The 11,845-nt window shown below is 36.6% G+C and overlaps 1 pseudogene; it reads right to left on the bottom strand.

Moving 5' to 3' along the window:
- Nucleotides 1–3,781: 3,781 nt before the first annotated feature.
- On the bottom strand, nt 3,782–8,104 carry LOC102816620 (annotated as a pseudogene).
- Between the last annotated feature and the right edge of the window lie 3,741 nt (nt 8,105–11,845).

Here is an 11,845-nt window from a genome sequence, read left to right as displayed (position 1 = left end):
TGCATTTAGGATATGCTGACCCCTGCAATTTTTCCAAATGCAAGAAATTCCACTGCATAATTCGTGGTAGTGGGGGACTGCGTTTGTGCTTTCCCCTATAAGCAAACTATATATATATTATGAACTGTCTCATTGATATGCTTGCTCTTGCAGACCAGTACTTTATGTTATGAAATTAATGATGGTGTGGAAAAGAGTAAGAAAACTGGGTCACTCAAATGGGAAAAGATACCTACATACACATACTCATACACGTACATATACACTTACCATGTAGAGGTAGATGGCATAAAGTTAGTCTCTCAAAGTACCCATTAATACAAGCAAGACACATTCCAAGCAGTTTATCAACAACAACACTAGGTAGCATATATTAAGCAAATGCCATGTACAGTGCACTCTGCTACACATACTGGTAGTTAGATAGATAGATAGATAGATAGATAGATAGATAGATAGATAGATAGATAGATAGATATGAATATATAATTCTCACAAAAGCCCAGTGAGTTTCCATTTTATAAATAATATAACGGAGGCTCAAGGAGCTCTGGTTGTATAGTGGTTATAAATCAGCTGCTAATCTCAAGATCAGCAGTTCAAAACTACCAGCTGTTCCACAGAAGAAAGATGAGGCTTTCTGTTCCGATAAAGATTCCCAGCCTCAGAAACCCTATACAGGGTTGCTATGAGTTGGAACTGACTCCACTGTACATAACCACCACTACCAACAGCATAACAAGTTCAGGGAGGTTGAATCACACTACCTCATTCAGAAAACTATGTATCAGTGGTACTTTAGTTGGAGTCCTGATGTGGCACTGTAGGATTAACACTAGGCTGTTCACCACAAGATCAGTAGTTCAAATCCACTAGCCAATCCTATACTGGGTGGTTATGAGTTGGAGCTGACTAAATAGGACTTAACAGCAGCAACTGGAATAACCTGTCAGGTACTAGATTTTCTCAGCTGGTAGGTTGATGATTACTTGCACCAGATTCACATACAATACCAAGCCTCTACTACCAGATTTCCAGGAGCTCTGGTAGCATAGTGGTTACAAATCAGGCTGCTAATTTCACCATCAGCAGTTTGAAACTACCAGCTGTTCCATGGCAGACAGATGAGACCTTCTGCTCCTGTAAAGATTTACAGCCTCAGAAACCCTATACAGGATCCCTATGAGTCGTAACCGACTCCACGGCATACATCAACCATGATCATCATTACCCGATTTCCAAATCATGGTCTCTGTGGAGTAGGCTCCAAAGATCTAATTTGGTTCTTTGGTGACATGTTTTTTAACATTAATATATGAGAGTCAGAGTGTTAATAGATAAGCCTATAACAAAAGAGTAAAATGGGAAACAGGCAACCTGGTTGTTAATTCCATACTACCAGTAACTGGTGTGGCACTGCAGGTTAATGCAGTGGACTGCAATGCAGGTTTGAACTACAAGGCTGGTGGCTCAAGTTCACCAGCAGGTCCTAGGAAACCCTACACAGGGTTGCTATGTATAAGAACCAACTTGATGGCAATTAACAACAACAACATGATAACTAGCTCTGTGTCTTTTTATGAGGCATTTAACATCTCTGGGACTACATTAGCCCATCTGAAAAATGATATATTAGAAGCCTACTTAAAATATTTGCAAATATATGATTTTTAAATAGTCCTCCACAATAAAGGACTTATTAGTTCAGTTATGTTTTATATTAATGAACCCACATAAGATTTCTGTTTACTAGTCTTGCCATTTAATTTCAAAGAGGCTTTCAAGTTCTCTCTATTAGACTTGCCATTTCATTTCAAAAAGGCTTTCAAGATCTGCAGGCAGGGAGAGCTCTTCATCCCGGGAACAATAGAATTACAATTCTTCCCTGGCTCTATTCTAGGTATAACTATGTCTAGACACATGGATTTTCCATTTGAAATAAACTAGGGTTGAGGCACTGAGTTACTGCTTGCTGAACATCAATGTATTTTCATAGAAAAACAGCAATGTTTTCTATTTGAAAACTTTAGAACTGATGACAGCAGTTCCCTAATCTATTTCAACTTGTTTTTCTTGTTGCTATTTGGTGCTGTCAAATCAATTTCAACTCATAGCCACCCTATATAAAAACAAAACAAAACACTGCTTCATCCTACTTCATCCTCACAATCATTGCCATATTAAAGCCCATTGATGAATCCATGTCAATCCATTTCATTGAATTTCTTCTTTTTCACTGATCACTGCTTTACCAAGTATGATAAAGTATCTTCAGGGACTGATCACTCCTGATAGCATGTTCAAAGCACAGAAGATGAAGTTTCACCATTCTCACTTGCAAGGGGCATTCTGACTATATATTTTTAAAGACAGATTTGCTTATTCTTCTGGAAATCCATCCTACATTCAGTATTCTCCTTTGCTAACACCATAATTCAAATGTTTTAATCCTTCTTTGTACATGCACATGAGTAAATTTAAAATACCAAAGCTCAGGTCAGATGTATCTTAATCCTCAAAGTGACATTTTTTATTTTGAACATTTTAAAGAGGTCTTTTGCAGTAGATTTACCCAATCTAATAAGTTACTCGATATCTTGACTGTTGCTTCAATGGGTGTTGATCATGGATCCAAGTAAAAAGAAATTCTTGACAGGCAATCATTTCCAGTCTCTGAAACTATTCCTGCAACTCTAACAGCAAACACTCAGTTGTAGCCCACATGGCAGTATTGGTCTTTACAAAAGAACTCAATATGTCCTTTTGTCCTTAGTGGCTGCTTTGTACTTGCAGTTAACTGATCTGTCTGCTGAATCTTGCATCTGCATATGCAAATTCTTGTTTAGCAATACACCATGGAATGCAGAGAGACATTTCATTTTGCAGGCATAATTTTAAGAGCCTGGAAGAAAATGTGGTCTTTATTTTAATCTGCTGTGCCTTGTCCACTGCTTTCCCTACCAACATGTTTACTAAAAGAGTGTTTGATATTTGGATCCCAAAATAAATAGCTACTGAATATTCATATATGTTGAATATAATCAGATAAAATGACAGGAATAGAATCTCAGAGTGCATACTCCTACTCCCCATCTGTAGCCATTAGGATAGCAGGACTACATTGCCACAATTTAGACATGAAATTGCTCTTTCAACAAACATCTATTAATTGCATATAAGTGCAAGTCATAATAAACAACAAAAGCTTTATTTATTTATTTATTTATTACAATTTCAAGAAGGAGAAATAACCTGAAAGTATAGAGTCCCGGTGTGGTGCTGTGGGCTAATGCATCAGACTGCGAAGTCACTTGAACTTCAAGGTCGGTGGTTCAAGCTCACCAGCTGCTCCTTGGAAACCCTCTACAGGGTCACTATGGGTCAGAATCGACTTAATGACACTTAACAACAAGAACAACATAGAACAATAGTGCAAAATATATATTCATTCACTAACTCATTCAACAAATGTGTATTGCTTATATACATCATGCCTAGCACTGATGTAGGTGCTGAGAGTTCAAGTAATGAGTCAGAGAAAACAAAAAAGACAAAAATAATTTCCCTTACAAAATTATCTTGAAGTCTGAAAAAGATGGATAAAACTAAAATGAATAGAAATATTCAGAATGAAAAATAGATGGTAGCTTCTATGGAAAAGAGTGAAACAGAGAGCAAAATAGAGGGTGCCAGGAAAAGATTGTCTTAAATAAGGAAATTGGGAAAGCCTTACCTTGAAGACAAAATTTGAATATAGATTTGAAGAAGATCAGGTGGAGTGTCATAGGAATAGCTGTAGGAATAAGAAATCCGTGATCTCAGAGGCAGGCTGTAAATTAGAAGAAAAAAAGAGAGACCAGTGTGGCTAAAGTAGAGAGAATAAGGTTTAAGAGAAAAGTAGGAAAGACTAAATGGCGTGTAACAATAAGAGAAAGGTCAGCAGTTCAAATCTACCAAATGTTTCTAAGGAGAAATACACTTTCTACTCCTTTAAAGATTTATAGCCTCGGAAATCCTACATCGAGTTTCCATGAGTTTGATTGGACTTGATTGATGGTAGTAAGTTTTGGGTTGGCTAAGAGAGATAATAAAATCATCTAAGACCTTGCAAATCATAAAAAGTCTTTGCTTTAAGTGAATAAGAAATCATTGGGTTTTGAGCAGAGAAACAACATAATCTAGCTTGTATTTTAAAAGAATGACATTAACTGTTGAACTAAAAGTAACCTATACCGGAAAAATGAGAGAAGAAGAAAATCTAATTACATGTCTACGTCTGTAAGCAAGTTTATAAAATATAGAGGTTTGTATCAGTTTGGCAGTGGTGTAGTAGCTGAGAAGTGGCCAGATTTTGGTTATGTTTTCAGTGTGGAACTAAAATAGTTACTCAAGCCATATTTGTTATTTGTTGTTGTTGTTAAGTGCCATCAAGTCGGTTTTGACTCACAGCGACCCTGTATAATACATCCAAAGTATGAGAAACTAAGTCTCACTATTCTTGCTTCTAAGGAACCTTCTGGTTGTACCTCTTCCAACACATTTTGTTGGCCCTTCCAGCAATCTATATATACATTCAATATTCTTTGTCAATACTGTAATTCAAATTAATCAGTTCTTCTGTGTTCTTCCTTATTAATTGTCCAACTTTCACATGCATATGAGGCAATTGAAAATACCATGGTTTGGGTCAGGTACACATCAGTTCTCAAACTGACAGCTTTTAAATGTTCTTTTGCAATAGATTTGCCTACGGTAATATTGTTTGGTTTCTTGCCTGTTGCTTCCATGAGCATTGATTGTGGATCCAAGCAACTGCAAAGTCTTTGACAACTTCAATCATTTCTCCATTTATCATGATGCTATTTGTTAGTGCAGTTGTGAGGACTTTTGCTTAAAAAAAATTGCATTACATTGAAATGCAATCCATACTGAAGACTGTAACTATGATCTTCATCAGTTCCTCTATGCTTTAATTAAGGTTATATCATCTGCATATCATAGGTTGTTAATGACTCTTCCTCCAGTCCTAATACTATGTTCTTCATCATATAATCCAGCTTCTTGGACTATTTGTTTAGCATACATAATGAACAAGTATGATGAAAGAATATAATTCTGACACATACCTTTCCTTATTTAAAAACATTCAATGTCCACTTGTTCCATTTGAAGGACTGTCTCATGGTCTATTATGTACAGGATCCTAATGAACACAAGTAAGTTTTCTGGAATACTGACTTCTATCAGTGTTATCAGTAGTTTGCTATGTTTCACATTGTTGAACACCTTTGCACAGTTAATGATGCACAAATAAACATCTTTCTGGTATTTTCTTTTTCAGCCAATTTCCATCTGACATCAGCAATGATATCCCTCATTGATGTACTCTTCTTAATCCAGCTTGAATTTCTGGAATCTATCAATTCTTAATCGTATGCTTTTTTTAAAATCATTGAGCATTAATCAAATTGTTTTTAGTGCAATAACTGTGTGTTCTTTCCATCTTCTTTTGATGCTTCCAGCATCGTTCAAAATTTTGCCCATAGAATCTTTCAATAAATAATACCTGTTGCTTGTGTTTTGCTTCATTTTTTTCAGATTGAGAAATGCTGAGTGTATTCTTCCCTTTTGGTTGTCTAACTCTAGGCCTTTGCACACTTCATTAAAATGCTTGTCTTTGTCTTTTTTTTGAGCTGCCTTCTGTTTGGCTCATTTATTTCATTATTTCTTCCAGTTTCTTTAATATCTCTACACTCAAGAGCAGTTTTCAGATTGTCTTCTGAATTCACATTGGTGTTTTTCTTTCTTTCATGTCTTTCAAATGATCTTTTGCTTTCTTTATGTATGTTTTTGTTATAATCCCACAATTCCTGTTTTCTTTGGTCATTAGTGTCTAATGCATGAAGCCTGTTCTTGCAATGTCTGTGAATTCAGGTGAAATATACTCAGTGTCATATTTTGGCTCTTGTGGACTTGCTTTAATTTTCTTTAGCTTCAGACTGAATTTGCATATAAGCAATTATGGTTTGTTCCACAATTTGTTCCCCGGACCTTTTTTGGCTGGTGATCTTGAGTTTCTCCATAGTCTATTTCCACATATATAGTAGATTTGATTGTTGTGTTTCATCCAGTGAAGTCCACCTGTGTAGTTATTATTTATGTTGTTGAAAAAGTTAATTGCAATGAATGAGTCAGTGGTCTTGCAAAATTCTATCATGTGATCTCTAGTATCATTTCTATCACCAAGGTCTTATTTTTCAACTATAGATCCTACCTCTTTGTTCCAACTTTTTCAATCCAATCAACAGTAATTATCTATGAATATTTAGTGAATGTTTGGTCAATTTCAGGCTAAAAAGCTGGTAGAATTACTCAATGTCTTCATTATTGTCTTTATTGATTAGTGTGTAAATTTGATTGACAGTAGTATTTGCTGGGCTTCCTTGGAAGCATATAGATATTCTTCTATCACAGACAGAATTGTACTTCAAGATTAACCTTGAAATACTCTTTTTGATGATGAATGCAATACCACTCCACTTGAATTTTTCATTACCAGCATAGTAAACCAATTGCAAATAGTCAGTATCATTCCATTTCAGTTCACTAATGCCTGGTATATGGATCTTTATAGGTTCCATTTCATTTTTGACAATTTCAAATTTTCCTAAATTCATACTTTGTACATTACACATTCGAATTATTCATGAGTTTTTTTTTTGTTGTTGTTGTTTAAGTTAATGGTCTTTTATTGGAAAAAAAATGACTAGCATTTGCAACTTGGAACTAATGAAACTGGTCGTTTCTTGAACAATGATGGTGAAGGTTTTGCTGAAGTCCACAGCCACAGCTTACTCTGCCAGCTCCTAGTCACCGTTCTGAAGGTGATTGTTGTTTGTTTAAAAAGAACAAGAACAAAAACAATAACAGAGAGTCCAAAGATGCTCCTTTGGTAAAGGTTTATTTTGTGCATGTGTGTGTGGATGGTGACAGCCGGACACCTGGGTTGTCACTTTAGCACAATGCAGATGCTAAACTAGCATATGCAGGCCAGTATGCCACCAGCACATAACTGTCACTGTGGGTCGGAGCACAGGGACGGTGTACAAGAAGACCATCCTCCCAGCGGGGCTATGTCTCAACCCATTAGCCTTCACCCATGTCTCTGCACATCGTCCTCAGGTAAACCAATTTCAAATGTGTTTGTTTTCACTATTCCAGTTTTGACAGTTTATGCTGATGGATTCTATTAGAACACATTTGGACAGGTTTTGAATGTTTTTGTTTGTGTTTTTTGTGTGTCCTGTCATCCGGCTTCATGCTTGGAGACCAGCTAGCCCACACAGTGAGTTCATCATCAGCAAATGGAACATGAAGGAGCCCACTAAGTGCTGCCTTAGCGTTACAGTAGGACAAGTATTTCTATTGTAAAACTGACGTGTAGCTTGATCTTTAGGGGACAGGACTGCCAACCAATACATGCAGATTGTGTGTGTGTGCATGTGTGTGACAGACGGTACTTTTGACATTCAATTTTACTATACAGAAACAGAATGAATAAATGAACTTTTTTTTTTTTTTTTTTTTTGCAAGAGGTAGTTAAAAGATTCTATTTGATCATTCTGGGGGGGAGGGGAGGAATTGAAAGTAGGTCTTAATTTTGCAGTTATCATCTGTACTAATTCTTCATAGTTGACTTGTCCTTCACCATCAATGTCTGCTTCTCTGATTATTTTGTCTACTTTTCATCTGTTCGTTTTCTCCTAAGTTTGTTGTGACTTGGCATAGTTCTGCCACACTGATGTAACCGCTGCTATCCTTGACAAAGACTCGTAATGCCTCGAGAATCTCTTCTTCACTGTCCTGTGTCTTTCATCTTTCTAGCCACCACAGTCAAAAACTCGGGAAAGTCAATGGTGCCATTACCATCCATGTCTACTTCATTGATCAAATCCTGTAACTCCGCTTCTGTTGGGTTCTCACCCAGTGACCTCATGACAGTCCCAAGTTCCTTTGTTGTGATGGTACCATTGCCATCTTTATTAAATAGGGAAAAAGTTTCCTTGAATTCAGCAATCTTCTCTTCGGTCAGCTGATCAGCCATGGTACCAGCAAAAGGGAAAGCGCAGAGGAAGCAAGGGTGACTGCACTAGCGCAGGGGCTGTGATGGCCTGGGTTGTCTCTGCTGCTTCTGCAGTGGCTGTGACCGCTCTTGCTGCTGCTGCTGCTAAGGCACCAGGTGCGGTGTGCGCTATGCAGCATCCGCCTGAGCCACGGCAGACTGCGAGAAATGGCGCCTGTTATCCCAGCACCACTGCTTATTAATGAGTTTTTGTAATGGTTTGTTCTCGTTTTTAGTTGTGCCCCATCAACAAGAGAAGGTCTAGAAAACTTTACACCATCTATGTCATTAAGGTCAATTTTATTTAAAGGAGCTTTAGTATCCTTTCCTAATTTTAGTGCCTTCCAATCTGAGAGCCTCACTTTCCGGAACCTTGTCAGACATTGTTATGCTTCGGCACACAGGTGTGGCACTGTGGGTTAATGCACTGGACTGCAAAGTCAGTTTGAACTTCAATGTCAGTGGTTCAAGCTTACCAGCTGATCCTCGGAAACCCTATTCATGGTTGCTACAGATCGGAACCAACTCAAAGGCACTTAACAATAACAATTTCAGTCACGTCAGTTCCAACTCATATTGATCCTGTATACAATTTCCAAGGAGAAGCTGGTGAGCTTGAACCACTGATCTTGTGATTCACAGCTTCATGCATATCTCCCTGGTGAAAGATATCCTGTTTGGTACAGAGAGAAAAAGAGGAAGATCACATTGAGACGGAATGGCACAGTGGTGGCAACAATGAATTTGTACATAGCAAGAACGTGAAGTTGGCGTGGCGCAGGATGGGCAATTTCGTTTAATTGTGCCTAGGTCCCGTTGAGGCGGTACCAACTAGATGACACCTAACAACAACTTCTCTGAATGTTTGGTAGAATTTTCCAGTAAATCTATCTTGGTATTAACTTTTTTTTTTTTTTTTTGGTTTGGATGTCTTGAATGTTTTGATCAATTTCTTCTTAATTATGTTTTTTTGTTTGTTTGTTTGTTTGTTTGTTTGTTTTTAAGGTTTTTATTGTGGATTGAGTGAAAGTTTACCGGGCACATCATCAGTTTCACATTCAACCATTCATATACCTTGTTTCATTACATTGATTATAATCCCCTCCATATACCATCAGTTAACAGTGTTTCTCTCTACCCTCTTTAGCTTTTTTTTTTTTTTTGGGGGGGGGGGTGCGGGTAACTTTGCCTTTTTGGAATTTACAGTCTCGGCTTTTAGGGAAGGTTTTTACATTTATCCGTGGATATCCAGGGCTCATGCATGAGATTACTAGCAAGCAAGCATACTGAATAATCAGATGAGGGCCAGTTTGCTATGTCTGCTAGGTGACTAAAGTCTGATCCTCGGAGCCTATGGTTTGGACCCACAGGGCCTTGAACTCCTGTCCGGGTCTGCACGGTCTGCCACAGATTCCCCCTTATTTATTATTTCTTTAAGGGATGCTGCCTGTCTTAGGTGGTCAGTGCGAATTCCTCGGTCTTACCTGTCATTGAAACTCATTGCAGCATGGCAATGGCTCTGTCTTGGGTAGTTATGTTTTTGTTGTTAAGTGCCTTGAGTATATTCTGACCCGTAATGATCCTTTATAGGGTTTCTGAGGAGCAGCTGGTAAGCTCGAACGACTCACATTGCAGTTCAAACTGATTTTGCAGTCCAGCACATTAACCCACAGTGCCACCCAAGGATTTTGTTCAATTTTTCTACTTAATTCTGTGTTAATTTAGGTAGGTCACGTGTTTCTAGAAATTTGTCTTTTTTAAAGATTTCCAAATTTGCTGGAATCCAATGTAGCATTCTGTTATTATCCTTATTATTTCTGTTGGTTCTGTTGTGATGTCAACAATATAATTTCTTATTCATGTTGTTTGCATCTTCTCATTTTCTTTTAGCAGATTTGACAATGGTTTGCGATTTTATTAATCCTTTTAAAGATTTAACTTCTTGTCTTATTGATTATTTCCATTGTTTTCTATTTCATTTATTTCTGTTCTAACCTCTATTATGTGGGGCTGTGTGTTAATGCACTGGACTGCAAAGTCATTTGAACTGCAAGGTTGGCAGTTCAAGCTCACCAGCTGCTTCTTTGAAACCCTATACAGGGTTGCTATGGGTCAGAACCGACTTGATGGCACTTAACAACCTCTCTTATACATTTTCTTCTGGTGGATATAAGCTTACTTTGCAGCTCTTTTTCTAATTGTTGGTGACGTTGGATTAAGTTATTGATTTTGATTTTTTATTTAGATGTGTGTCTTTACTCTATAAATTGTCCTTTTAGCACTGCTTTTGCTATGTCCAACCAGTTTTGTATGTTAATTTTTTGTTTTTTTGATTCAAGAACATTTTAAATTCACTTTTTATTTCTTCTCTTAACCCAGCAGCTTTTAAATGATTGTTATTCAATTATATGCACTTGATTTTTTCCCTTTATGTTCCCTTTGTTGTTTTATAATTTTATAGTGTTGTGATCTGAGAGGATGCTTTGTAGTAATTTGATATGTTTAAAGTATTGGAGTAGATTTGTGGCTTAACATATGGTCTAATGTGGAGGATGTTTGATGTGCACTAGAGAAGAGCTATTATTGGGTTGAATGCTCTGTATATATCTATGAAGTCAAGTTGGTCGATAGTGTTTTTTTGTTCTTCTGTGTTTTTGCTGTGTTTCTTTCTAGTTATTTTCTCCATCAAAAGTGGTATGTTAAAATCTCCTAGTGTTATCCTGGTGTGGTGCTATAGGATAAACACTGGTTGGCATTTCAAACTAACCAGTGGCTCCTTGAAAACACTTACACAGCTTTATCAGAAGTAGAACCAACTTGGTGGCACTTAACAATGAAAGCAACACTATTATTGTGAAATTGTCTTTTTACTTTCTTTAGTATCATTATTGTTGTTGTTGATAAGTACTGCTGAATTGGTTCTGACTCATAATGACCACGTATAATGTTTCCAAGACTGTAAATGTTTGTGAGAGCAGACAGCCTCATCTTTCCTCCACAGAGCAGATGGTGGACTCAAATCATTGACATTGTTGTTCACAATTCAGTGCTTATCCTACAGAGCCACCATGCTCCAATCAGTTCTATTTATATATTTTTCTCACTCTTTCATTGGGAGCATAATTATTTATTATAGTTATTTTTTCTTGTTCAGTTGAATCTTTAATCATAATATAATGTCCTTCTTTATATTTTTTACCATCAAATCTGTTTTCTCAGGGATCAATATCGCCACTTCTGCTCAATTTTTATATCTGTTAACTTGATTTTTTTTTTCCTGTCCTTTGATATTAATCCTTTTTTGTTTTTGTTTGTAAGGTGTTCTCTTTTAGAGAGTTTATTGAAGGATGGTGTTTTCTTAACCATTCTACTATTCTATGTCTCTTGACTGGGAGATTTAATCCATTTACATTCAGTGTAATTATTGATAAGTATAAATTAATTGCTGTCCCTTTACTTTGTATTTCTTTGTGGTGCTGTTTGTTTCATTGGTCCATGTAATTTTCTGCAGTCAATTCATTTTTTTTTTGTATGTGTGTGAATTTCTTTTCATTTTTCATTATTATTGTTTTAATGCTTATTAAACCTACCTGAACACCCTCATTTTTTATTTTGGTGTGAAGGTGAATTGATTTTCTTTGAAGTTACCCTGTACTTTATTAATTTATTCCATAGTTTAAACCAGTAAATTTTTTGTTTGTTTTTCAAAAACTTTTTTTTTTT

This window comes from Chrysochloris asiatica, unplaced genomic scaffold (assembly GCF_000296735.1).
Source record: "Chrysochloris asiatica unplaced genomic scaffold, ChrAsi1.0 scaffold00093, whole genome shotgun sequence".
Lineage (NCBI taxonomy): Eukaryota > Metazoa > Chordata > Mammalia > Afrosoricida > Chrysochloridae > Chrysochloris > Chrysochloris asiatica.
This window is presented reverse-complemented; position numbering and strand designations above follow the sequence as displayed.